We start from the raw sequence: 27,866 nt of genomic DNA, 5'->3' as shown, positions 1-27,866 counted from the left end.
CTGGTTTTCATTTTATCTTTGGCTTTGACATGATATGACAGCTGGAAAAGTCCTGGTGCATGCAATATGCAAGCGATTACTCTGATGAGATGTTGAATGTACCAATCTGGTGAAGGGGAAGGAGGTGGGTGGGTCCAAGGTGGAAGAAATATGGCTATAGCAAAGGCATGTAATAATATTTTTAGGGAGGTGGGGGTGGGGTTACTTACATGTGCAGAATACAGATTCAGATCCAAAGTGCAAGTTTGCAGAAATTCATATTCACTTATCACCTTCTAGCTTCTACTCCTTCCCCTCCCCACACCTTCTTATTCTGGCTCCTTCCCCCTTCCTTTCCAGTTCCAATCATGGCTGTTGGCCCGAAACATCGACTGTTTATTCATATCTACAGATGCTGTCAGACCCGCTGAGTTCCTCCCGCATTTTCTGAGTGTCGCTCTAGATTTCCAGCATCTGTAGAATCTCATGTATTTTAGAGTTCAGATTGGTTATAAGGTACAAGAAGAATATATGTTTGCCTTATTTCTAATTTTGTTTAAATATCGCTAATAATTAAGAATACAAGCTAATCATGTTACCTTCATGAACCAATAGTGCTTATTGGCCATCCCATTTATGTAGACTATAATTATCATATGGAATCATTGATTCGGGGATTATTTTCTCATCAAGCTGAAGAGCTCCATTAGAAATACAAAAGTTCTTCCCTTAACTTCTCAGATGCTAATGGGCCTTGTATGTACTTAATGATGATTCTTTTTTTGAGCTCACATCATTCTTGAATGAATTATTTTGGATGAAATGTTTTTAATCACTTGGTACTTCATCCAAGTCATTTTGTTTCTGATCTCCAAACCTATCTCTTCATTTCAATGTTATAGTCTTGGGTGGGTGTAATACTTGATCCTTCATATAGTTAAGCTTTTCATAGAATTAGTTAGAAGTCAGTTGTCATATGTTTGAACAAGGGTTTAATACATGGCTTATTCCTTTTCTAAAGAAATGTTTCTTTCTGCACATTTTGTTGAGATGGTTTTGATCAACAATTTTCCACTATGGGAACCATTAGTAGGTCTCAGTTTTAACCATGGTGATAAATCAAGGTCTTCATTAAAGAAAAGCTTTGAACAAGGCTCTAAAGTGTTTGCATCTTCCCTGAAACACAGCAAAATTCTCAGCAATAAAGGACTTTTATGGACAAAAACAAGTAGGTGGTACCAACTGTGATTTATGATCCCCGTCATTTTAAGCAACTGCACTTTGCAAGCCAATTAGATACTAACTGAAGAAAATTAATAAAGCATTGATTTGGAACCTCAGCTTTCTCATTTGAATACAATTTCCTTTGAATTTATAGTTTATTTGGAGTGAATATGCAGTATTCTTAGCAATACAAAGATATTGCAATCTAGAAACAATAGCTTCTTACAAATAAAATAAACCGTGATGTAAAAAGTTACTATGAGGACAGTTAACAAACCAACAAATGGCACTTTATACATGAAAATCAGCCCAGCACTTATATGAACTGGTCACCAAAATCATGATGTGGGCCATGTTTATTTTGGATCACAAATTAACATTGGAAACCATTCCACGCAACTCAAATAATTTTGAAATACTCTTACATGTAATCATTTGCATCTCTGGTGTGGTTTGGTCCACACTGACCTTTTTGGAAAGTGATTTTACACTTTGTCTTTATGACATGTGGGATCTATAGAAAAAAAAACCCTGTTCATCAATTTCAATTGAATAATAATATTGCAGAAATAGACTGCTTGTCTCTAATTGACAGCAATGGGGTGAGGGCTATCTGGATACATTCATCAGAACGTAGTTCCACGGAAAATAACATGGACTGTCTAAAATAATCAAAATATTGGAACTACCTGTAATAGTTTCTGATTTTTCAAGTTACATTTTCAAGTTTTATTCGATTAATTCTATCATGAACAGATTGATATGTTTAATTATACAGAAAATAAGTAAACAGAGCAAGTTCACTGCGAACAAATTGTTGGATTTCATTATGTCAGGAGCATGTGGAGCTGGTTTATTGTTTTGCAAATCATCATTCCCAATTCATTTGATTAGCTCATATCACAAGCTATGTACATAACAGACTAAAACATAAAAGAGAAATATCTTGGTCAAATATTTGCACAGATTGAAATTGTTAAGGGAAGTGAATGTTGAGTGAAGTGTTCGGCTGGGACAATCAGAGGCACAAAAAAAAATTAACATCTTGGGAAATTATTTTTATTCAGACATGGATATGGGCACGTTAGCCGAGCCAGCACATTGAGAATGCCCTTGAGAATGAATTATGGAGCTTTACAACATGCAGAGGCTCTTTATCATTATTTGACTTGGTCAGAAGTGTAAAATGGACTGTCTTGTATATACAGGGAAACATGGTACCTGATAATGGTTGGCTTCCGATATTATCAGTCCAAGAAATTCCTGCTACCCCTGACCAAGTGTATTCTAGGACAATGCGGAAAAGTAGAGAAGAAATTGCTTGCAGAGAAATTAACCAGAATACTGGAGAGTGGCTAATGTTATCCATTTGTTTAAGAAGGGCTGCAAGGATAAGCCAGGGAACTACAAACCAGTGGTGGAATGATAACGGGAGGAGAATCTGAGAGACAGGATTTATCTGCATTGGATTATTACTGATAGCCAAAATGGCCTTGTGAGTGGGAAACAGTTTCTCGTGAATTTGATTAAGTTTTTTTTAAGACCAAGAGGAACGATGAGGACAAGGAAGTAAATATTGTCTGTATGTATTTTAGCAAGGCCTTTGACAAATCTCACATGGCGGGCTGGTCCAGAAGTTTATATCACATGAGATCCAGGATAAACTTTGTAATTAAGTACAAAATTGGCTTTGTGGTAATGAAAGTTGTTTTTCAGATTGCAGGGTTGTGAGCAGTAGTGTGCCTTGGAGGTTGGTACTGGGGTCTATAGTAGTCTGTCATCTATATTGGGATGGAAAAATAGTTGAAATGGCTAGGCAGTTTGCAGATGATATCAAAACTGGTGATATAATGGACAGTGAAGATTATCTTAGATTACAACAGATCAAAGAGGGCCAAGTAATGGAAGACGGAATTTAACTCAGACAAGAGCGAGGTGAGGAGCTTAACCAGGGCAGCATTTGAACGGTAAATAGCAGGATATTGGAGAGAGAGTACTATTGGACAGAGAGACCATGGAATCCAAGTATATAGTTTCCTGAAAATGGTGATGCTGGTAGACAAGGTAAAAAAGGTGTGGCATTTTTGCTATCTTCAGTTAAGACATTGAATACAAGAGCTGGAACATGATATTACAGCTGTACGAGGAGTACTGAGTCCTTTTATGGTCCCCTAGCTATAGGCAACCGTCATTGAGCTGAAAAGATTGCAAAATTGCTTCATAGGACACCACGGTAGCATAGCGGTTAGTGCAACACTATTATAGCTCGGGGTCATTCCGCAGTTTGGAGTTCAATTCCGGCGCTGTTCTGTAAGGGGTCTATGCACATCCTCCCCGTGGAATGCTTATGTTTTCCCCAGGTGGTTCAGTTTCCTCCCACAGTCCACAGATACTCCAGGTAGGTTAATTGGTCATTGTGAATTGTTCCGTGATTAGGTTAGGCTTAATCGGGATTGTGGGATTGCTGGGGTGAAGCGGTTCAAGGGGCTGGAAGGGCCAAGTCCACACAGTATTGCTAAACAAAATAAACAAGGTTGCTACTGAGGCTGGAAGGCTTGTATTCTCTGAAGAGGTTGGATAACGAGGCTCTTTTTTCTGGAGTGCAGGAGGCTGAGGGGTGGATAGGAAAGATTTAAAGGGACATGGGCCAAATGCAGGCAAATGGGACTACTATGTAAGCAACTTGGTGAGCACGGATGAACGGGAACGAAGGGCGATATAACCCTATGACTATGTTGATGGATAGGCTCGCTCAACCTTCCCTATAACAACACTAACTTCTAGTTTTAGTACCGTCCTTTAAATCTTTGTAGGTCCTCTATTCTCATTGGGGCTTCAGATCTGCATAACCTCAACTATTCATAAATGAAGTAAAGTTATTAGTTTGCCCTTGTTACTTATTGGGTGTTTTTTTTCCTTCCGGTATCAAAAGCACTTTAAAACAGAACAAACAGTCCTTTCTGAACCCCTTAGCCCACTTTCTGCCACTCTGTTCACAGCTTTATTTCAATGAATTTGCTCTGTAGCTTTGACCATTTCCATTACCTTACTATGTGATACTATATACAATTTCTTTTGGAAGCTTTGGTCTCCCCAGTATAAGTTTCAGGAATCTTTGGATTCTGACACAGTCATGCACAAACATCTGAAGTTCCCAAATGATGTTGGTTAAAACCTAAGTCGTCTCTTAACACCTCTCTAACTACTTGCCTGCTAAACCCATTCTAGTTTAGATTTCTCATCATTTCAGTGACTGTTTGTATGGGGAGCAGTAACTGGGAGAGAAAGTTAAGTTTTAGATCACCTTCCATTTTAAAAAAAATGATTTTAAGATCTTTAAGTGCCTTTAATTTTTACTGTTAAAATATTTTAATGGTCTTCCATAGAAGTGACCTTTAACATAAATGTAGGCCTGGGTACTTTGTACACACCACCCCTGGCCAATGTCAAGCAGGCACTGGAGGAGTGGAGCATCATGATCAGCAGTCATGAAACAACGCATCCTCATGTCTTCCCTCTCATTGTCTGGGATTTCAACCAGGCCAGCTTGAAGAAGTCTCTGACCAACTACCATCAACATATCACCTGTGGAACCAGAGGGGCCAACACACTTGACCACTGTTACACCACCATCAAGAACGTTTACCGTGCTATTTCACGCCCCCACTTTGGAAAATTCAATCACCTGGCTGTATTTCTACTCCCAGCGTACAGGCAGAGACTAAAGACAACTGCATCAGTGGTGAGGACCAAGAAGGTCAAGGGAGGCAGAGGAGAACTTACAGGATAGGTCTGAGTTAGCGGACTGGACAATATTCAGGGATTCAGCTTTGAATCTAAATGAATATGCCATAATTGTCACAGATTTCATCAAGATCAGTGTGAATGAGTATGTGCCTTTGAGAGCATACTGGACATGCACAAACCAAAAGCTGTGGATCACCCAGGCATTTTGTAGTCTCCTGTGGTCTAGGTCTGCGACATCCAAAACTGGTGATCCAGAACTATGCAAGAAGTCCAGGTGTGACCTACAGATGGCTACTTTAAGAGTGAAAAATTGGTTCTGATTGAAGCTAGAGATGGAATCAATGCACATCAGCTCTGGCAGGGTTAGCAAGGCATTACTTCCTACGAGGGAAAACCTAACATTATGAATGGCTGCGAAGCTTCACTCCAAGATAAGCTCAACACTTTGAAAGGGGGAATAGACTAGACCTCCGCGAATTCCTGCAGCTGCGATCGCTGTCTCAGGGGCTGACAGCAGAACACTTTTCAAGAGGGTGAACCCTTCCAAGGCGTCAGTCCCTCATGGCGGACCTGGTAGGACACTGAACACCCAGGCCAACCAACTGGTGGGAGTGTTTAACGACATCTTCAATCTCTCACCACTGCAGTCAGAGGTCCCCACCTGCTTCAAAAGGGTGACAATCATACCAGTGCCCAAAAAGAGCAGGGTGAGCTGCCTCAATGACTATCACCCAGTGACACTCACATCTACTGTGACAAAGCGCTTTGAGAAGTTGGTAACGGCCCAAATCAATTCCTGCCTAAGCAAGGACCTGGACCCACTGCAATTTGCTTGTTGCTGCAATAGGTCTACAGTAGATGCAGTCTCAGGGGCTCTTCCCTCAGCCTAAGATCACCTGCACAATAGCAATACCTACATCAGGCTGCAATCTATCAGGCAGTGTTCATCACCATCGTACCTATAGTTCTAATCCACAAGCTCCGAAACCTGGGCCTCTGTACCTCCCTCAGCAACTGGATCCTTGACTTCCTCATCAGGAGACCAGAATCTGTGCGGGTTGGAAGTATCATCTCTTCCTCGCTGACAATCAAGGATGTGTGCTTAGCCCACTGCTCTAGTCTGTCAACACCCTTGGCTGTGTGGCCAGATACAGCTCAAACGCCATCAATAAATTTGCCAACCACACAACTATTTTTGGCAGAATTTTGGATGGTGACAAGAAGTTGTACTGGAATGAGATAAATCAACTGGTTGAGTGGTGTTGCAACAACAATCTTCTACTCTACGTCAGTAGAACCAAAGAACTGATTGTGGATTTCAGGAAGGGGAAGTCGAGGGAACAAACACCAGTCTTCATTAAGGGATCCAGCAGTGGAAAGTCTGAGCAGTTTAAAGTTTCTTGATGTCAACATCTCTGAAGATCCTTCCTGTGCCCAACATATTGATGCAATTACAAAGAAGGCACAACAACGGCTGTATTTCATTGGGAGTTTGAGGAGACTTGTTATGTCACCAAAGACTCTCTCGAATTTCTATAGATGTAGCACGTAGAACATTCTGACTGGTTGCATCTTCATCTGGTAAGGAGGATCCACCGCTCAGAAAGTTACAAGCTCAGCCAGCTCCATCGTGGGCACCAGCCTCCCCAGCATCGAGAATGTCTTCAAAAGGTGATGCCTCAAAAAGGCGGCATCCATCATTAAGGACCCTCATCACCAAGGACCTCTTTTCATTGCTACGTTCAAGTAACCCGAAGACACACACTCAGTGTTTTAAGAACAGCTTCTTACCCTTCACCATCAAATTTTTGAATGGGTAATGAACCCATGTACACTACCCCTCTTTTTTTTTCTTTATTGTTCTCTTTTTGCATGACTTACTTCATTTTCTATATATATGATGAATGAGGCGTGAATGAGTAACACTGTTGCCAGCAAATTGGCACATTTATATAATACGTTTACTGCAATATTTATGTCTACTTTCCATTACATCTTCAAAAAACAATTCAAGAATGGTCAAACTACAGGGCTGTGCAAAAATCTTAGGCACACGTACATTGCTCAGGTTGTAGTAATTTCATGTATTGCACTGTACTGCTGCTGTAAAAATAAACAAGTTGCATGCCATATGTGAGCGATGGTGAACCCGATTCTGATATGCGTCTGCATTGTGGACTGAGAATGGGAAGGGGCTAGGGAAGGGGGTATCATGGCTGGGAAAAGGGGAAGGGAGAGGGGAGCACCAGAGGGACATTCTGTAATGATCAATAAACCAATTGTTTGGAATAAAGTGACCTTGCCTGGTGTCTCAGGGCTGGATGTGTCTGCACCTGTGCTATCCCCTGCCCCAGCAGTCCTTCTCTGCCACTTGTCCCGTACCTCTCCCATGGCATTCCACACTCGCCATTTGCTCTTGCCAGATTTACAAACTTGCTCTCTGCTCCGCATTGACAAATGCAGTACAGTGCAAAAATCTAAGGCATCTTAGCTATATATATGTGCCTAAGACTTTTGCACAGTGCTGTATGTTGATACATTAAATAAACACAAGTGAATCTGCAAATGCTGCTAATCCAAAGCTACACTCACAAAATGCTGGAGGAACACTGCAGGTCAGGGAGCATTTACGGAGTGGATAACAGCTGATGTTTTGGGCTGAGACCCTCCATCAGCGTTCTCCATCGAGGCTGTCTGACCTGCTGACTGCTCCAGCATTTTATGTTTGCTGATCCATTATGTTTATTAGGTAACATATACAGGTCCAGATGATTTATATTTTTATCATTTATCAGGATTCCATGACAATTGTATGATGCATCTGAATGCTCAGTGCCCAAGGATACGTTCCATCATCCCTCTTTGCTTTATGTCTGTATGGAGCTAACCATTATACTAACCATTGCACCAATCTGATAATTAGCTAATTAATTATCAGATTTGTGCAATAATTACTTTGCTATCATTCTCTACATTTATTAGAAATGCATGGCTACTACCTCCAGACCAAGGTGTTAAAATTTGATTGTTCATTTTAGCCTTTTCTCCTCTTTTGATTACATTACTTGAACTCCCATTTTCATATGTCAGGTCTGTCTCTGTGTCATCCTGTTAAAACTGAGTACAAATCTTTATTCAATATCTCCGCAATGCTGCAATTAATGTCTGCTTTCTCTTTGTTCATCATGTGCTTTGTCCTATTCCTAACCTTCAATTTTCCTTCAGTCCTTTATTCATCACTGGCATTTTGTTGGCCTTTAGCTTGTTCTTGGTTTTTAGTGGAACATACTTTTCCTTGTTTTTATTAAGTGTTCCATAAACATCAGCGTTTGCCAATACTGTTGCACATTACATTTTTAAGTTTAAACTTTAGCCTCTCAGAACCGTTTTTTCTCTAATGTACCATGTTGTTTTTTTTCCCATTAATATTCTATTAACAACAGTTAACTAATATCATGGTCATGATTTATGGGTAACTGGATATCCTCCCACATAAAAACATAGCTGAATAACTTCCACTGGGATCAGTGGAAAGTAGTCAGTCGCTAGAATAGAGGCTGTTATTCCCCCACTCCACCCCATTTGCAAAGGAAATGTACATGGGACATTAACAAACAAATTACCAATAATTAGCATCTGCAGCATTCATTCTGCTATCCTGTTTAAATAAGCAATTAGTTGTACCATTTATAAGAAGGGAAATCAAACATCGCTAAGAGATGTTAGTTTAACATATAATGGAAAACTTATTATAGGAAAGAATCAAACACCTAGAAGTAAGAAGTATAATAGTGGATAACATGAACTTCCAAAGGGAAAGTCTTGCTTTGCCAATGTTATTGCTATTTTAAAGAAGTAACAATGAGGGTAGACAACAGTAATCCAGTAGATATAATTTACCTAGACTATGAAAATATTTTTATTCAAGTGCCCAAAGAATATACACAATATTAGCTGATCTTAAACAAGGCAGTAGATAGTAGGTATTGGTAGTAAGTGCAAGGAGGTGGGTGTGGGTGTTCCAGGAGGATGCATGCAAGGGCAACCATTGGTCCCTCTTTACTCTTATGATGTAGAACGTATTTACAGATCTGTTGTTTTCTCTTAGACTTGAGAATCGGACATAGAATTTCCAGATCTGAAGATGATATCAAATTGCAGGGAGGGAGAAGGAGACTGCGGATGAAGTGGTCAATATTGAGGAGAGCTACAGTAATTTCCAAAAGGACATGGATAAACTTGCAATAATAAATGACCATTAATAAAGTATCTGGCAAAGAGCGAGAGTCATCATACTCCAGGTCAGACGAGAGATAAACCAGGTCAGGTTTCAGACCACAGTACCCAGGTAGATGTTTCGCATGATGGCGGTGGTGAGGAGGTAGAGAAGAAGAGGAAGGTCAAGTGGCCAGCAAAGGCAGATGAGAAGGCTTGGCCTGTGTTTGATGAGGATATCAGTATGATGTTGGAGAACACTCTCAGGGGAACATCAAAGAAAAAGTTGGAAGTGATGGGCGATATGATTTACGATGTTGGAAAGTACAGGTTTGGTTTGGTTGAGTTGAAGAAAGCAAAGCCTACACGTCAACCAAGCAGGCATCAGAAGGAGATTAGTAGGTTGAAGAGAGAGCTTAGATTGTTGAGACAGAGGTGGAAGGTAGCAAGTGAGGGTGACAAGCCAGGGCTTGCTGATCTCCGAGAGCATTTTCGAATAAAGTTAGCATCACTCCGTCATGCAGAGTCACAATGTAAAAAGAGAAAGAAGAGAGAGAAGGCAAGAAAGTCGTTCTTTGAGAACCCTCACGAGTTCACAAAGAAACTGTTTGAACAAAGTAAGAGCGGGCAGCTTAACATATCTCACAAGAGCTTGAGGATCACCTGGCAAGCACTTACTCTAGCAAACAACAGGAGGCTCCTTTGCTTGACATTTCAGGGCTTGTGAAGCCTACCAAGCCAGGAGTGAAGTTCGATCTGTCAGAACCCAAACTGGCAGAAGTCGAACGGTTCATCAGAAAGGCAAGGTCAGGCTCAGTGCCAGGACCTAGTGGAGTGCTGTATAAGGAGTTCAAGAAGTGTGAAGAGCTGAGGAAATATTTGTGGAGATTGTTAAAGGTGGTGTGGAGACAAGGTGTTGTTCCTTTGTCATGGAGTGAGGCTGAAGGAGTATACATCCCGAAGGAAGAGAATTCTTCTACATTGAATCAGTTCCGACCAATTTCACTCCTGAATGTAGAGGGGAAGATTATGTTTGGCATTCTGGCAGAAAGAATATCTTCATTTGTGATAGAGAATGGATTGGTAAATATATCTGTGAAGAAGGCAGGAATACTAGGCTTCCCGGGATGCCTTGAACATTCTAGTATGATATGGCATGCCATCCAGGAGTCGAAAAGGTTGAGAAGAAATCTGGCTGTAGTTTGGCCATATCTTGCAAATGCATATGGTTCTGTTCCCCATGCCCTAATTGAGTTTGTGATGGAATTCCTATGGACTCCTGCTAAGGTGAGGAACTTTGTTATGCAGTACTACAACGATTTCCGGATGAGGTTTTCCACTCAGCAGTTTACAACTAGGTGGCAGAGCTTGGATGTTGGAATCCCAGTGGGATGTGCGATTTCACCCATCCGCGTCCTTTTTGTGTTAGCCATGGAGGTCATTGTGAGGGCTGCAGAATTAGTGGGACCAGGTGTCGCACTTGATGGAGGAGGGGAATTACCACCAATACGAGCATTCATGGATGATCTCACCCTTTTGGGTCCCAGCACGGAGGCAGTTCAAAATGTACTATCTAGACTCAAGGAGCTAACGGATTGGGGAGGAATGAAGTTCAAGACCAAGAAGTCAAGGAGCCTTGTTCTTAGGAGAGGAAAGCTGACTGACTTTCATTTCACCCTTTGTGGAGAGGAGATTCCATCCATTCAGGACCAACCAGTTAAGAGCCTCGGGCAATGGTACACAGAGGAGCTGAGAGACACCAAGAGGGTTCAAGAGACAGGAGAACAGATCAGCAGAGGTCTGATGTCTGTCGACAAGTGTGGCTTGCCTGGCAAGTTGAAGTTGTGGTGCTTACAGTACGGACTGATGCCATGGATAATGTGGCCACTAACTGTCTACGAAGTGGCAATGTCCCATGTTGAGGCAATGGAACAGAAGATCAACAAGTATGTGAAGAAGTGGCTTGGAGTACCGAGCAGCCTCACCAATGTTGCAATCCACAGTAGCCAGACAAAGCTTACCATCCCACTGCAATCCCTTGTTGAAGAGGTCAAGGTAGCCAGGGTAAGAGCATTCTTGATGCTTCAAGGCTCAAAAGACCCTGTCATCAAGAACATTCAGCCTGATGTGAGATCAGGCAGGAAGTGGTCAGCCCGTGTAGCACTTGATGAGGTAGAGTCTAGATTGAAGCACAAGGAGACGCCTATCTTGGAATATTCTGTGGCAGATGGAACGGCTCCGCATTTCTTTTCTATGCAGAGCAGTGTACGATCTGCTCCCAACACCTGCCAACCTCAGCACCTGGTATGAAGATAAGACAGACAGGTGTGCTGCTTGTGGCGAGAAGGGAACACTTTGACATATTTTGAGAGTATGCAGAGTCAATCTTTCCAGCAGCATGTACACTTGGAGACATAACAACGTTCTCAAAGTTGTAACAGAAGCAGTTGAGCAGAGAGTCCTGCAGCACAACTTATCTCATGCCTCATGCCGCACAGAACATCCCATATCATTTGTGAAAGAAGGCTCCAAGTCGAGGATGGACAGCGCAGGCTCACGATCAAGCATACTTTCTTCAGCCAATGATTGGCATGTCAAGGCCAACCTGGACGGGAAAGGCAGTTTCCCGGAGCAAATAGCTTTCACCACATTGCATCCAGATATAATCCTATGGTCTGATACCAGTAGAGTAGTGGTTATTGGTGAACTCACAGTCGCCGGGAAGACAACATCGATGAAGCCCATGAGCGCAAGTTAACCAAGTATGCAGAATTAAGATCAGACTGCAGAGACAGAGGGTGGAAGGTCTCATGCTATCCATTCGAAGTAGGCTGCCGTGGGTTTATTGCGTTCACTTTCCAGAAGTGGCTGTGTGACCTTGGCTTCACTAGAAGAGAGATCAAGTCAACCAGCAGGGCTGTAGCTGAGGCAAAAGAGACAGGATCAGCATGGGTGTGGACCAAGTATGTCCAGAGGGGCAGATAGTCAGACAGTGTATCCCTCTTTTGCAAACCCTTCAGTAGTTGCATAGACAGCTGAAGAGTAGACTATCTGTTGGATGGAAGTGACTAACAACACTGATAAAGGCAGATGCCAAGTTTTAAAGCACCACCTCCCACTGGTGAGCTTAAACACTGCTGGCCCACCACCACGAGGGAGTCTTGATCATAAGTGGGCCGAAACTCCTGAAGACAGGTGGCAGATCAACTGATGATCCCACTGGTGATAGCACAGGACAGTTAACATCTTAGTCCACGTGTATTTTCAATTCTAATTAAGATAATCGCGAAGTAGTTGACTTTGGAGGGAATACAAGTCAAATTACAAATCCAGCTGAAACAGAAGAACACATACATTATCCTGAAAAGAATATCCCACAGATTAGCACAACCATAAAAATTAGCAAACCGAGTCCGTGGGGCAGGGTCTATACTGAAGTAACTGCAGCATCTGAAGCATGAAAATTGGTCTCAGCATCTCTTGGATAAGAAGAGGAAAATCATCGTGTCCATGATTATTGTTGCTGTGAGCAATGCATCCATCTCTTCAATCGCATTGTTGTTTGGCCATGATAATCACATATTATTTCAGAATACTGCTTCCACTTCTGATTGATCACATAATGAAATGGACAGTTGAAGTTTGAAGCTGTATTTTCCATCTGTGACATGGTAATATTGTGACATGGTAATGTTGTGGCCTCTGCAACCAAGGCTGATGCAATGTTATTCATTTGCAGACGATGACGACCACAAAAAAAAATCCATAATTAACTCTTGATTGGTTGGTCAGGATGCCACTCTGATTATAGGATTGCAGGATTTCACATTCTGAAGCATTTTCTCATTTCAGTCTGCACTAGGTTATGACAGTCACTTCTATACTATTGCTTTTCAGTACAATGAGCCAAATGTTTTTGTCCAGTAGTCATAAAAATGGAGATATATATTTGCATTTTGTTCCTTAACCTTATATTTTGACATAAAAATTGATTTGTAATAAGTAACTCAAAGGACATTACATTTAAAACAGATGTTGATTAGCATGAGCGGCTACAAAGAATGAATTAAAAGTAGAACGATTTCTAGGCAGCTTTTCCATTGTCTTTATAACATGTTATATTCTCTATAATTATATCACAATCCGAGCTAATCAGGCAAACAGGCTCCTTAAAGCTGTGACACGTTTCAATATATTCTCCATATAGACTATTCTCCTATTGCCTTCAGGCAATGAACAGAATCAATAAGCAACTTCCAATTTCATAAAATATGCTGTCTATAAAGCTCTGATTATCTTTGGTGGTAGGAACATTTAATTATGTTTGAAATGTAAATTAGCGCTGGATTCACTGTTGCTGGTTAGTAAGTGCTTGTTCTAAGTTTTACAGACCTCAACAGATTGCTTTTCAAAGAAATGAAAGTGCTACAATAAAATGTTCAGCATAAAGGATTAAGTGATGTTTTGTCGCATGCTGTGACAAGTCATTTCTCAAGCAATATGCCATGACCATTTTGCCCGCTCACAAAATACTCAATATCACATTTCTTTTCACCTTCCAAGATGAGTTTGTTGTTGCATTTCCATACAGAAACTATTTTGTTCACGGTTAACAGATAGTGTGTTGTATAAATGAGTTGTCTCTTTATGTGAGAACCAAACAGTCTGTCTGCACGTGCACCAAACATTTTCTTCTGGAAAATGTTTTCATTGCCAGTGAAGCTGAACAAGCCTCCATGCTTGAGCTCAATTGTCATCTTTTAAACAAATGTCTCAGGTGAAATAATTAAATTCTGGCACAGTTACTTAGAAGTTGTTTTGAACATTAAAAAAGTTCAATCTGTGGCATTGATGCGGTTTTATTTTCAGATCTTTTTATATGTTTAAAGGTTGTTATTAGGGGTGAGCAAAAGGTAACCTACATTTTTCCCCTTTCCTTTGTCTAGTTTCACAGAACATAGAACATAGAAATCTACAGCACGTTACAGGCCCTTTGGCCTATAATGCTGTGCCGACCATGTAATCTGCTCTAGAAACAGCCTAGAATTTCCCTACCGCATAGCCCTCTATTTTTCTAAGCTCCATGTACCTATCTAAGAGTCTCTTAAAAGACCCTATTGTATCCATCTCTACCACTGATGCTGACAGTGCATTCCATGCACTCACCACTCTGTGTGAAAAACTTAACTCTGACATCCCCCTTGTATCTACTTCCAAGCATCTTAAAACTATGCCCCCTCGTGTTAGCCACTTAAGCCCTGGGAAAAAGCCTCTGGCTATCCACATGATCAATGCCTCTCATCATCTTATATACCTCTATCAGGTCGCCTCTCATCAATGTCGCTCCAAGGAGGAAAAGCCGTTCACTCAACCTGTTCTCATAAGGCATTCTCTCCAACCCAATTTCATGTGCTATGTACCTTCTCCAGATGAGGAAATAAAGTGAACCCAGATCAGTGTACAGCCATCAGTTACATTTAGCACATCAACAGGGACCTAATCTAACTTTGTTTTCTTCATTTGGGGAAACAACTAAACTTCATAGAGTATCTCATAAATTTGACACTTTTATGCATCTTCAGGACTGCATATTGAAGTTACTGTTCTCTTTTACCAACTGCAAGCCAAAGCTAATTTCTTTCAGAAGACTATAAATCAATAATTGTGAGAAGAATATTTATCACTTTCTTCGCAAACACAACCTTCTGCCGTTCTGTATTTCAGAGTCAAACACTCAAGAGCATTGCTGTGTGAACTGAAGTTCCATTAGTCAGTGCTAACCTCCCTCAGCAATAAACAAAGGAAGATACTGATTTGATTTATTTATAGATTGTAACTGGGGTCATCAATTAACGGTAGTCAATGTGCTTGATCAACTCAATTACATTTCAATGCATCTCTTGCTGAGGACATTAAATATTTGCCCTAACAAAAAAAAATGCAGGTATTTAAAACAATAAAAAGACATGTCGTATACTAACTCCAGCTTCAGATGCCTCCATTCCATCTTATCATGAATTCCATATCATCGCTCGAACCCTCACCCTTGGCTATCACATCATGTGACTTGCCTCAGCAATCACTTTGCTACAAACCTACTTGTTACCAGTTCACCGGGACCATGCCTACTCCCGCAGACTTCATGTCGATAAAAACAATAATGTTCTATTATTGTGCCATCACTTTCTGACCTCCTATCCTCATTTCTACTTTGCTGCCTACCCTTGCCTCAGCCTCAATTTTTACCTTAGATACATTCATTCTCAACTCTGTGTGCAAAATGGGAGGGGGAGAAAGTGAACTTTCAAAATGTAAGATTTACAATGCTGCCTGTGAGCCAAAACTGGCCTGGCATGGATTTTGAAGCCCTGTTTGTGATGTTGTTCAAGACTCTCAGCCAGATCCAAGTCCCTCAACACTCTGTTTCGAATTTTTCTGTATTCTCAGTGAACCATTGGAAAAGGCAAAGCAATTGGCATTGGACCATCTAATTTAAAGCCAAAGTGCTCACTAATTGAGAATTAAAGGCAAGGTTATTTCCATTGTTAAAGAGCGTAATCAAAATTGTGATTAATGTATTTATTTTTAAATGGCTTGACAGAACTATTTTTTACAATTTGACTGGAGCTTCTCCACATTGGTAAGACCCATTGTACATTGGTGGACCACTTCGCTGAGCTGCTCTGTCCCGTTCGTCAAAAGTGGAGCTTCCCAGTGGCCAATTCTGATTCCCATTTCTGTTCTGACATGTCAGTTCATGGACTCCTCCTGAGTCATGATGAGGCCACCCTCCTGGTGGAGAAGCAACACTGTATATTCTGTCTGGGTAGCCTCCAACCTGATGGCATAAATATTGATTTCTCCTTCTGGTAAAAAATATTCCCTCCCCTTCTCTTCTTCTTCTATATCCCAGTCTGGCTTCTTAACTCTTCTCACCTGCCTTTCACCTCCCCCTGAGTCCCCTCTTCCTTCCCTTTGTCCTATGGTCCACTCTCCTCTCCTATCAGATTCCTTCCTCCACAGCCCTTTAACTTTCCTCCCCACCTGGCTTCACCTATCACATTCTAGCTATCCTCCATCCCCTCCCCTCACCTTTTTATTCTGGCAACATTCCTCTTCTCTTCCAACCCTGAAAAAGGGTCTCAGCCCAAAACGCCAGCTGTTTATTCATTTCCATAGATGCTGCCTGATCTGCTGAGTTCCTCCAGCATTTTGTGTGCGTGTTGTGTTACAATTTGTCCTATTTAAGAAAGATTAATATCCAGGCCTCAGAATCCAGTTGAAAGTTATACAAAACATCAGTAGCCACAAGCAGCAGCAATGTCACAATTGCCATTTTTGCACAGTGAGAGCCTACAAACATCAATGAGATGAAGCACCAGTCTGTTATGTGCCTGTGGTTAAACTTGCCAGTGCAGCATTCCTTCAGCATTGCAATGGTTAGATGCTCTTGGTCTAGAAAACCACAACACAGCAATTGTGGGACAAAGATACCCACCAACAGAAGCAAGTCAAGAAAGGTCTAAATATTCAAAGAATGAAAGCTGAAATATCTGTGATAAACACATAGAGAACAGAACAATAACAAACACAACATTTTACGATTATGATGATGTCATTCTGCTGTTGCATGTGATTTACTGAAAATGATGACATCTTGTTATCAATTGTAAATCACCATCTATCTCTAAAACCCTACTCTACATGCAACATTAATTTGATCATTTGCATTCACTTTAGCTGCATTTTCACGATGAGTCATAACATTGCTTATGAACCATTACCGATTGAATAAAGTCATTGGATATAATTTTCATTACTCATCTGCTTTTGTCAAGTTGTAGAGATTTAGACTCTTTTGTCACGGTGAGTAAATGTCCTCTGGATTGTATAACAGTGTGATATGCACATCAGTTTTAAATTTTTATTTTGTTTTTTTAAACATTAAATTGAAGGTGCTCAGTGGCCACTTTATTAGGAACACTTTTACAACTGTTCATTAATGCAAATATCTAATCAATCAATCATGTGGCAGCAGCTCAATGCATTAAAGCATGCAGACATGCTGAAGAGATTCAGTTGTTGTTCAGACCAAACACAAGAATGGGAAAGATATGTGATCTAAGTGACTTTGACCATGGAGTTTTTGTTGGTGCCAGATGGGATGGTTTGTGTATCTCAGAAAGTGCTGGTCTCCTGGGATTTTCATGAAGAACAGTCCCCAGAGTCTACAGAGAATGGTGCGAAAAACAAAAATAAACATCCAGTGAGCTGCAATTTTGTGGTGAAAACGCCTTGTTAATGTGAGAGATCAGAGAAGAATGGCCAAACTGGTTCAAGCTGACAAGAAGACAACAATAACTCAAATAAACACATGTTACAACAGTGGCATGCAGAAGAGCATCTCTGACCACACAACACTTCAAACCTTGAAGTGGATGGGCTACAGCAACAGAAGACCACACCGGGTTCCACTCCTGTACCTAATAAAGTGGCCACTGACTGTAGTAAAACTCCAAAAGCCACAATTTTCCTTTCCCTTGATTTTAGGAACAACCACAGACTTAAGCTTCTAAACAGTTACCTGTCCTTTTTATGTTAGAATTACAATGTAAAGACTTTAAATTTTTTTTGGTATCATGATCACCTTTACAAAGGTACCATAAGAGGATGATTTGAGTCATTATGAAACTGTTTCTAATGTTTCTGTCTACACTTCTCCCCATCTTGATCTTGATGAAGACACTTCAGTCATTTAACATTCACAACAGTAGAAATACTATTAAAAATGGGAACCTCCAAACACTATTACTGGGGTACATACTTGAAAATTGACTTTGTTATTGGATGTTTTATATAAAATTGCAGAATTACCACGTTAGTAACTTCCAAAATAAGTATTGTCCACTTACAATATCACGGATTAATTGTATTACACTTAATCTTAACTTATTTGATACTTGGTTGGAATATGGTGTTTAAACTAAGAACAGCACATGCTTACAGCACATCTTACAGGATTCCTCAATAGTGACACTTATAACTCAGCTGGTTTTGATATTTAAACTATAAACACAACACAGACTCAGAGGCTTAATTTTTTTTTACATTGGCAGGAATAAACACACAAACCACGGACATTCCATTCACTGCAGACTCTGTAGAAGGGTTTGATCCAGACACGAATGGGAATTACTTCTTAGGTTTTGAGGTATGTCAAAAATCTTAATAGCAAAAGCTTTTTTTTTTGCAAATGGTCTTCAGACTGTATTTTAATGTTATTTAGATTTTTTGATTTTACTGCATGCATACCTTCCAGCAGGAGGGATTGGATAGTGATCAGCAGAGGGAACACTGATTTCTTTTCCCTTTACTCTAGCCTAAAGCACCAAGGTCAATTGCGGCCTTGAATAAGATCATTACAGAGATAGAATATGGGATCCTTTTGAACTACATAGCCTACCACCATATCTTGCATTTAGCAACTGAGGACCATTTTATCACATTAAGTAGCCTTGGAAAAAAAATGATCATGCCAGAGATTGCATAGCACTTCAATGTCTCAACTTTGAGGTAAACTACGGGAGTGAGTAGAAAAAAATAAGCAAATTACCAGAAGTTCATGCTTCATGAACTTATCATAGCAAAACCTACATTCAGGGCATTGTTGCTGGGTGTTCAGATATTTAGCTCGCACACAAGCTTCTCAATAAAGTGAGAATGGTCTTTTAAAACCGGTACGGCATTTTAGTTTCCAATTGACTCAAAAAAGGCTACTTTGTCAAGAAAGAAAGGTCGCTTCAACATTAGGGGCAAAAAAAAAAATTTTCAATCATTCTTGTAATTTGTTCCCCAATATTACTGATCCTACATCGAGTTACAGGTGCTGCAGAGAAATGAGACAATCTCAATATAACAACCATTAATTCCTTTATTTCCCTCCCACCATCTCTATTGTGCCTTTCACATAATAAAAATACAGGTATGATTCACTGCTACAGTATTCAGTATCCATAAATAATACCACAGAAACAGACCCAATTCAGCCCAATACCTAGTATGGCCCTCTTCAAAGAAATTCTGATTTAGTCCACTCTGCAATGCCAAACTCACAACTTTCCCTTACCCCATCCTGCCCCCAACTAGGTTTTTCCCAAAATCCACAAAACCAGATATTTTCAAGCTCATACCCAAACTTCTTTTGAAATCTAATTCTACGGTACTCTTTCCAGTAGTGAGTTCTTTCTATTATTTCTGTGCTTCAATACTTACTCCCTTGTTCGAAGAACAACTTCTCTCTACTTACTGCCTAAATCCCACAACATTTTGAAGATGTTCATTAGCTTCCATGACACCTTTCTCTAACTAGGGAGGCCATCCTTCAAAATCTGCGTGAATAAGTAAGAACCGTCAGCCTTGGTGTCCTTTCCAGGACCTTGGCATGCTTCCAGGAAAGTGGTGACCAGATTTTCACAGTTTTCTGAGTTCTAACCACTTACATGGACAGATTTAGCATGAATGCCATGATTCCAGATTTAATTACCAAATAAGCAAGTTACATACTCTTTCTTGATTGGCTGATGAATTTATCCTGCCAATGTCAACCATTTTTGTATGAAAAACCACAGATCTGTCTACTTTCAAACACAATGTTAAAAAGTACTTTTTAAGATAGGGGAATAGACCTTTTAATTGCTAACCATCCATTCCAAAGTAGGTGACTATAGATACTTGGAGAAAGACTCATTGAGTCTCATAAACCTGAGTTCTCCTAAAGTTCTTTATACTTACGTGCATCTGTCACATATATGGAAATTTCAAGATGAGTACAATAGGTGGAAGAGATTATGTAGAACACTTAGAATGACCAAATGAGTACGAAATTCCAGGCAAAAATAGGTCTAGATTCCAAATATTTGTTAGAAGATATTTTATCATGTGCCCCTTGCAATCCCATTTACTATATCCATCAAATCCATTTGTTACATCATCAAAGAACTCAAGTTTACAGTACTCAATATGCCTTTCCACAAGTAACTATGGCCACTCACTTCAGAACGAATGGCTTGCAATTAAAAGATCTATTACCCTATTTTAGCAGACACATAACATTTACAGTCTTCTGTTCCCCTGACGTCAGTCCCATAACCAGGGAAGACTAAAAGATTACGCTTAGAATTTTCAGTACACTAATTGCTCTCAGCAACCCAAGGCATACCTCACCAGAGATCATAACATTATCAGTAAATGATGACTTATTTTTCTCTTGTCCAGTATTTCTATTTTCTTTCTTCTCTGATTCAACAGTAAGTTCATCTTGTACTGTTGCACAGACAGAGTACTCATGCAGTACCTCAGTTATAATTTTGTTTCCCACTCCTTTTAGTATTCTAAATGAGATCCAATATTCTTAAAAAATGCTTTTTAAGAATAAATGATTGCTTCATCTTATAGTTCCTTCTAATCTTTTCTCATGCTCTGTCTTTGCTTTCTTTAGACAATATTTAGATTTCCCCAAAACTTTTTGTATCCTGTCTGTGCTCTTGTCTTCCATATCAGGAATTTGTCATAAACTTCCTTTTTCTGTTTTACTGTGACCTCTACTTCCTTAGTTAGTCACAATCTCTAGCTTTGGATACCCCACCTGTCCTTCTTGGGGGCATATGCTTGGTTTGTATCATATTACTGCCTCGAAGGCATGTCATTTCTCATTAATGTCATAGCAGACATACTAATATAATGGAACAGATATGAAATGGTTGAAATTAAGATTAAGGCCTAGATCAAAATGTGTTTTTGAAAATATTTCTAACTCATTTGTGACATAAGAAATTTTCGGTTGAATTACCTTGAGTTACCTTGCAACTCACCATTCTCCATTTCTGTTGGAACAGTACAATATTTGTTTGTGGAAGTTTAGTCACACAGCTGCTTGCAACAGGCAAGTTAAAAGTAAATGAAGGTAGCATTGGTTAACGGTGAACAGAATGGAAAGCGCATTACACTCTTCTGAATTACTGCAAGCAACATAGCAATAACATTTTAATATATGCAAAGTTTGATTTAAGAATTAATTAAAGTACAGCTCAGCATTTTTATTACAATTTCTTTGGTCATGATGCCAACCAAGGCCCAATAATTGACCATGGGGTTGGTACAAAGAAACCTCTGTACAACTCAGATGGCTGTAGCAGTTTTGGCCAAAATCTGCTTGCAATGTTCCCTCTAAGCTGCATGGGTGCACAGCTGTGCAGTAACTGAAATGCTCCTGCGCACATAGCCTTTGCCGCCATACAGCTGGAATTTTCTTTTATATAATGTTGATATAACTTGGTCATAGTATCTTGCCAATACTGTTTATTGGAGTGACAAATGAAAGATCTTCTTGCACCTGTAAGTTCTGACTTTTTTTTAGAATTTGTCGTTTCTGAGGAGGTTAAGACAGGTTCCATTAAGAAGTTCACTGAAATGTTGAACTACATGTGTAGAAACAAAGAATTTGAAGAACTATCAATTCTTGTTGACATCCTTGGAACATCATCGTAACACTGTTATGATACTCATCAGGGATTTCAATACGCAGGTAGATTGGGAAAATTAGGTTGGTGCTAGATCCCAAGAGGGGGAAACTGTAGAATGCCTGCAAGATGGCTTTTAAGAGCAGTTTGTAGGTCTGCCCACTAGGAGATCAGCTATTCTAGATTTGGTGTTGTGCGATGAACCAGAGTTGATTAGAGAGCTTAAGGTAAAGGAACACTTAGTGGTAAGTGATCATAATATAATAAAATTAACCACGAAATTTGAGAAGGAGAAGCTAAAGTCAGCTGTATCAGTATTACAGTGGAGTAAAGGAAATTACAGAGGCGTATGAGAGGAACCGGCTAAAATTGATTAGAAGGGAACACTAACAGGGATGATGGCAGAGCACCAATGGCTGCAGTTTATGTGAGTTATTTGGAAAGCACGGGATAGATACACCCCAAAGAACAAGTATTCTAAAAGCAGGATGACAAGAGAACTCAAAACCAACAAAAAAGTCACAGAGATGTCATTTAATAGAGGAAATATTAGTGGAAAGTTAGAGGATTGGGAGGCTTTTAAAAACCAACAGAAGGAACTAAAAAAGTCTTAAAGATGGAAAAGATGTAATACAAAGGTAAGCTAACTGATAATATTAAAGAGGATCTCAAAAAAATTCTTTGGATATATGAAGTATAAAAGAGAGGCAAGAATAGATGTCGGACCATTGGAAAATGATGCTGAAGAGGTAATAATGGAGGACAAGGAAATGCGGACAAACTGAATGTATTTTGCATCAGTCTTCACTGTGGAAGACACTGGAAATATGCTGGAGATATGACAATGTCTAGGGGGTAGAAGTGAGTGGTTGCCATTACTAGGGAGAAAGTGCTTGTGAAACTGAACTTTCTGAAGGTAGTTAAGTCACCTGGATCAGATGGTCTACAACCCACTGTTCTAAAAGAAGTGGCTGAAGAGATTGTGGAGGTATTAGTAATGATCTTTCGAGAATCACTAGATTCTGGAATGACTCTGGAAAATCGGAAAATTGCAATTGTCACTTCACTCTTCAAGAAGGAAAAGAGGCAGAAGAGAGGAAATTACAGGCGAGTTAGCCTGACCTTGTTGGTTAGGAAGATGTTGAAGTCAATTGTTAAGGATGTGGTTTCGGGTACTTGGATGCACATGATAAAATAGGCCAAAGTCAGCATGGTTTCTTTAAGTGAAAGTCTGGTCTGTCAAATCTGTTGATATTCTTTGAAGAAATAACAAGCAGTACAGACAAAGGAGAATTGGTGGGAGTTGTGCACTTGGATTTTCAGAAGGCCTTTGTCAAAGTGCAACATGTAAGGCTGCTTAACAAGTTAAGAGTCCATTGTGTTACAGGGAACTTACTAGCATGGATAGAGCATTGGTTGATTTGCAAGAGATAAAGAGTGGGAATAAAGGGAGCCATTTCTAGTTGGCTGCCAGTGACTAGTGGTGCTCCACAGCAGTCTGTGTTGGGCTGCTTATTTTATGTTTTATGTCAATGATTTGGATGATGGAATTGATGGCTTTGTGGCCAAGTTGGTGGATGATATGAAGATAGGTGGATGGGCAGGTAGTGTTGAGGAAGCAGAGAGGGTACAGAAGAATTTAGATTAGGAGAGCGGGCAAAGAAATGCAGATGGAATAGAGTGTTGGGAAGAGCATGGTTATGCACTTTGGTAGAAGAGCTAAAAGGGTAGACTATTTTGTAAATGGAGTGAAAACTCAAAAATCTGAGGTGCGAAGGGACTAGCAATCCTCGAGCAGGATTCCCTAAAGGTTAATTTGCAGGTTGAGTCGGTGGTGAGGAAGACAAATGCAATAATAGCATTCATTTTGAAAGGACTAGAATAAGACACTGGTGAGACCTCACATGGAGCATTGTGAGCAGTTTGGGGCCCCTTATCTAAGAAAGGATGTGCTAAACTTGGAGAGGTTTCAAAGGAGGTTCACAGAAATGATTCTGGGATTAATAGGCTTGTCATAATGTTTGGTGGCTCTGGGTCTGCTCACTGGAATTCAGAAAAGTGAGAAGGGATCTCATTAAAACCTATCGAATGTTGAAACGCATCAATATAATGGATATGGAGAGGATGTTACCTGTGGTAGAGGAGTCTAAGACCAGAGGACACAGCCTCAGAATAGGAAGTTCATTTGGAGTGGAGATGAGGTGGAATTTCTTTATCCATAGGGTGGGGAATCTGGAATTTGTTGGTACTGGCCAAGTCATTGGGTATACTTAAGGCAGAGGTTGATAGGTTCTTGATTAGTCAGGACATGATGGGTCATGGGAAGAAGGCAGGAGACTGGGGCTGAAAAGAAAATGGGTCAGTCATGATGAAATGGCCTAATTCTGCTTCTATATCTTATGGTCTCATTCCAAGCTTCTAGGGCTGACTGCAAATGTGGATTCAATATTTTGAATTCAATCAAATGTAAACCCAGAAACAGAAAAGAAGCTTGAATATTTGGTTGATCTAATGAGGATTAAGATGGATCTTTCACCTGGATCCGAAATTAATCTGCACAGTGTTTACAAACAATGGATTTATAATAAAGACAGATCAGAAAAAGCTTATGAAGTTTGAAAGATTTTCTTTGTGGCACCCTTCAGTTATACACTTCAATTAATAAATAAAATCAAAAGTATGTGATTTTTCAATTTTCATTCTAATTATTCATAGCATGCATATGACAAAAAAAAAATAAGTTTCGTGCAGTTTTCAGGCTGTGTAAAAATTTCCTGCTCAGAGCAATGGTTGATCCACGCAGCTGTGAAAAAAATTAGAGGAAACGTTGCTTGTTTTTCTACCTTGGTCAGAAATTGTGGTTATGGTTATCTGCAGTGGTTTCCAAAGCCTTAAAATGTCCTCCCCTGAAATGTGAGAATCACTTGACACCTTGATGTAATATGACCTCTCTGGTCTGTCCCTTTCCCCCACAGATAGTTATGACTGATGTGATTTTTGCCTAAACTCCGCTTTCCTACCCGCTCCCCACAATCTTTGACTAACCCATGGTACAGAAATGTATTTGGTTGACCCTAAAATATTTTCAGTGACTCTACCTCTAGCCTCCTTTGTGGCAAAGAATGCCAAACATTCAGAAATCTATGAAAAAAAGAAATTCATCCTCTTCTTCACTTCAGATGGGTGATCCCTTATTCTGAAACTGAGTCCATTAGTTCTAGATTCAGTCCTGAGAGAAAACAGAGTCTCAGCAACTGGACATTTGCAGCTTATCTACTGTCATCCCAAACAAAATAAGCAAACTCAATGCACCACAAGAACCAAAGATAGGACCACAGATCAGGGGAGGCTGGGTACTGATCTTGCAGAAAAATGGAAATGATAATGTTAGATAGACAATGCACAAATAAAGAAAATGCCATGGTTAATATCAGATTCCAGAAAACAGAAAATGTTTTGAATCACGTGTTAAGATTTAAACTAGATAATCAAATTAAAATGCAAGTGGAATGGGTGAAAGAATCAAGTCTTTTTTTAAATGGTTATACAGCATATTTAGTAGTCCACAGATGCAAGTGACTGTTAGATGCTGCATAACTTTAGTTCGAATAGCTCAAATCAATTTTCCTTACTTAGCGGATTGATGACAAAGCACATGACAATGTGAAACGATGATGAACACAATACGATAGAACAATGTAAATCTATAACAAATTCAAAGTTAATGAGTTGTTAGGATTTCTTAGTTTTTCCTGGTAATGTTAAACGCTTATATGGTGAACATGAGTAATAAGAAATGGAAGTGGTGGGGTAAAACAACTATTGTAAATCAAATTGTCATTATGATTCATCATTTTGTTCTGAAACACATATCCATCAAACAATAGCTAAAGCTTTCCATTAACATCCTCTTTGGTTCATGCAAAACTTTAAACGGTTGATTGTTGCTATATACAGTATAAATATGCACAGTCTAAGTATTGAAATTGCAATTTGTGATTCTACTCATAATGTTATACTTAAATTTAAGTGAATAATGATAGAATTCCACACATAAATCTTCACTTAAATGGTTTTGATGTTGAAACATGCTTTTATGCATTTTATATTAATTATACAAGTTCTGAATGCTGAGGAATCTTGTACTAATAGCTTATGTTAATTTTACTGAATTTTAATTTAGTGCACATTATGCAAATCATTGAATTAGCAAAATTAAGATCTTCAAGATATAAATTGTACATTTTCTGTGGATACAGCTATTTGTGAAGACTCAATCACATTCTGCAGTGTTAGAATGTGCTTCTCAAAGGCATTAACAATTTTTAACATTCTTTGTGACTGGAAAAAGATCCAGGAATGTTTTGAGTAACGTGAGCCATGGTGTCTGTAGTTTTAAAAAAAAGAATTACAAATGTAAACTATAGAGTTAGTGGTACACCTGTGTGAGGCACACTCCCTACAATCTCACAGCCATAACATTAATAAGAATTTTTAAATTCTTTTTGTTTTACGATCTGATTTAGAGCTGAAGGTAGTAACTATTGCATCGTTCAGAATCTAAGCCTGCTACTTTACTAGGAAATGTTACACAACTGTGGAAAATTATTCGATACAGGTATTCTGATACCACTTTTGCTTTTATTGGCAATGGGAAGTTTTCTCAAAAGTCAAATAAATCTGTGGATAGTTAAGTTAAATAATGAACAGGAGTTGATAGTTAAAGAGCTATTAATTTAGCACTAGTTTGTAATTTTGGGGTTTTAAGTATAGTGATAATTAAGCTTTCACAAATAGAAATGACTATATTTGTATTTCTGACATGACAAGCTTCAAATTAAGTTTCTTTATATTTTAAGATCTTAAAATATGTCCAGATTATTGATATCTGCGCTATTTGATATGATTCTTTTAGAGAACTCTATTTAGATGCTGTTGCAGTAGTCTACCAAATATATTTAATTTGTCTGTTATATTTGTTTACTTAGCACAACACTGATTATATTAAGTACATTTATATTAATAGCCTTTATGTGCACAAAATTAAAATTCCCAAGCTTACATAACAACTCGATCTTTAACATTCAGTGAATTGAGTAAGTAAATGGAAGATCATTTCTCATTATTGCTTATTGTACCTTGGCAGCTGGAAACTATTTTTAACATTCTAAACTTGTTCAGGGAACAATATTATGCTAGAGAAAGGTTATATTTTAATGTACATCAATTGAAACTTTTAACAAGAATAATGCAGGAGTACTATTTACATTATTTAATCAGTGACATCTTTTCACAACATTAATTCCCATTCTCTTTCAAAAGTATGAGTGAAAATAACTGGAAAATGCTTCATTGTGGCTTAACTAGTTTCAAATACTTTTTTTTAAATGATTGAAGAAACTGAAACCCATCAATGAAAGTGCTAAAGTATAGATTTTGTGTCATTTCAACCAGGTTACTATTAAAAAACCTGGACAATTTATCTTTATTCAGATTTTAGTTTACTTTAGTCATTTTCCTTTCAATAAAATTCAGATAAAGAACTAATCATTTCTAAACACTGAGTTTTATCATTGGAATTGTACAATTGGCAGGAAGTGATGGTGGGTCGAGAAACTTGCTTTGTTTGTCACTTTTCGACAAATAGATGTAATTACTATATGGTCCTGATTAATCAGCAATGTAAAAACGAGGTGTTTTTCAATATACCTTTGAGCATTCCCTCCAAATAGAAGCATTAAATAAAGGACAGCAAAATAATACTCAAATCCCTTGTTTATCTTTAGAAAGAACTAAAAGAGCTTCACAAAAGGCAAGGCATGAGGAGTCATTTCAAAGACCTGACATTGTTTTCAGAGGTGTTAAAGCAGTTTGTTAAGAGATTAAAATGCGGCTTTGAGCAGTGTGTGTGAGGCTTTCTTTGTGCTGGGGTTGATCCTGCTGAATGTAACTTCTGTGTGTTTGCTGGTGTACACACCTGTGTTGTGTGAATGTTTTGATCTGCCAGTCCTTCTCAATCATACGACTAAAGCTAAGAATCCTCTCACACCTTTGTCCTTCTCTGTTGTCAGCTTTTGTTTATTTTCCTTGTCCTGTCACACGTGTTCCAAAAGAACTTCTCCTCAAAAGCTCTCTGTGCCAAAATGATGGGCTAAAGTTTCTGCAAACAAGGGAGCTTCCACC

The 27,866-nt window shown here is 39.2% G+C and overlaps 1 protein-coding gene across 3 annotated transcripts in view; it reads right to left on the bottom strand.

Annotated features, from left to right (window-relative positions):
* Positions 1-27,866, bottom strand: part of LOC134360246 (netrin-1) — a 201,512-nt gene that overhangs the window by 77,570 nt on the left and 96,076 nt on the right. The window lies entirely within an intron of this gene.

Source organism: Mobula hypostoma, chromosome 22, assembly GCF_963921235.1.
Source record: "Mobula hypostoma chromosome 22, sMobHyp1.1, whole genome shotgun sequence".
NCBI classification, from domain to species: Eukaryota; Metazoa; Chordata; class Chondrichthyes; order Myliobatiformes; family Myliobatidae; genus Mobula; species Mobula hypostoma.
Note: the sequence above shows the minus strand (reverse complement) of the source record. Positions and strands in the feature narration are given on the sequence as shown.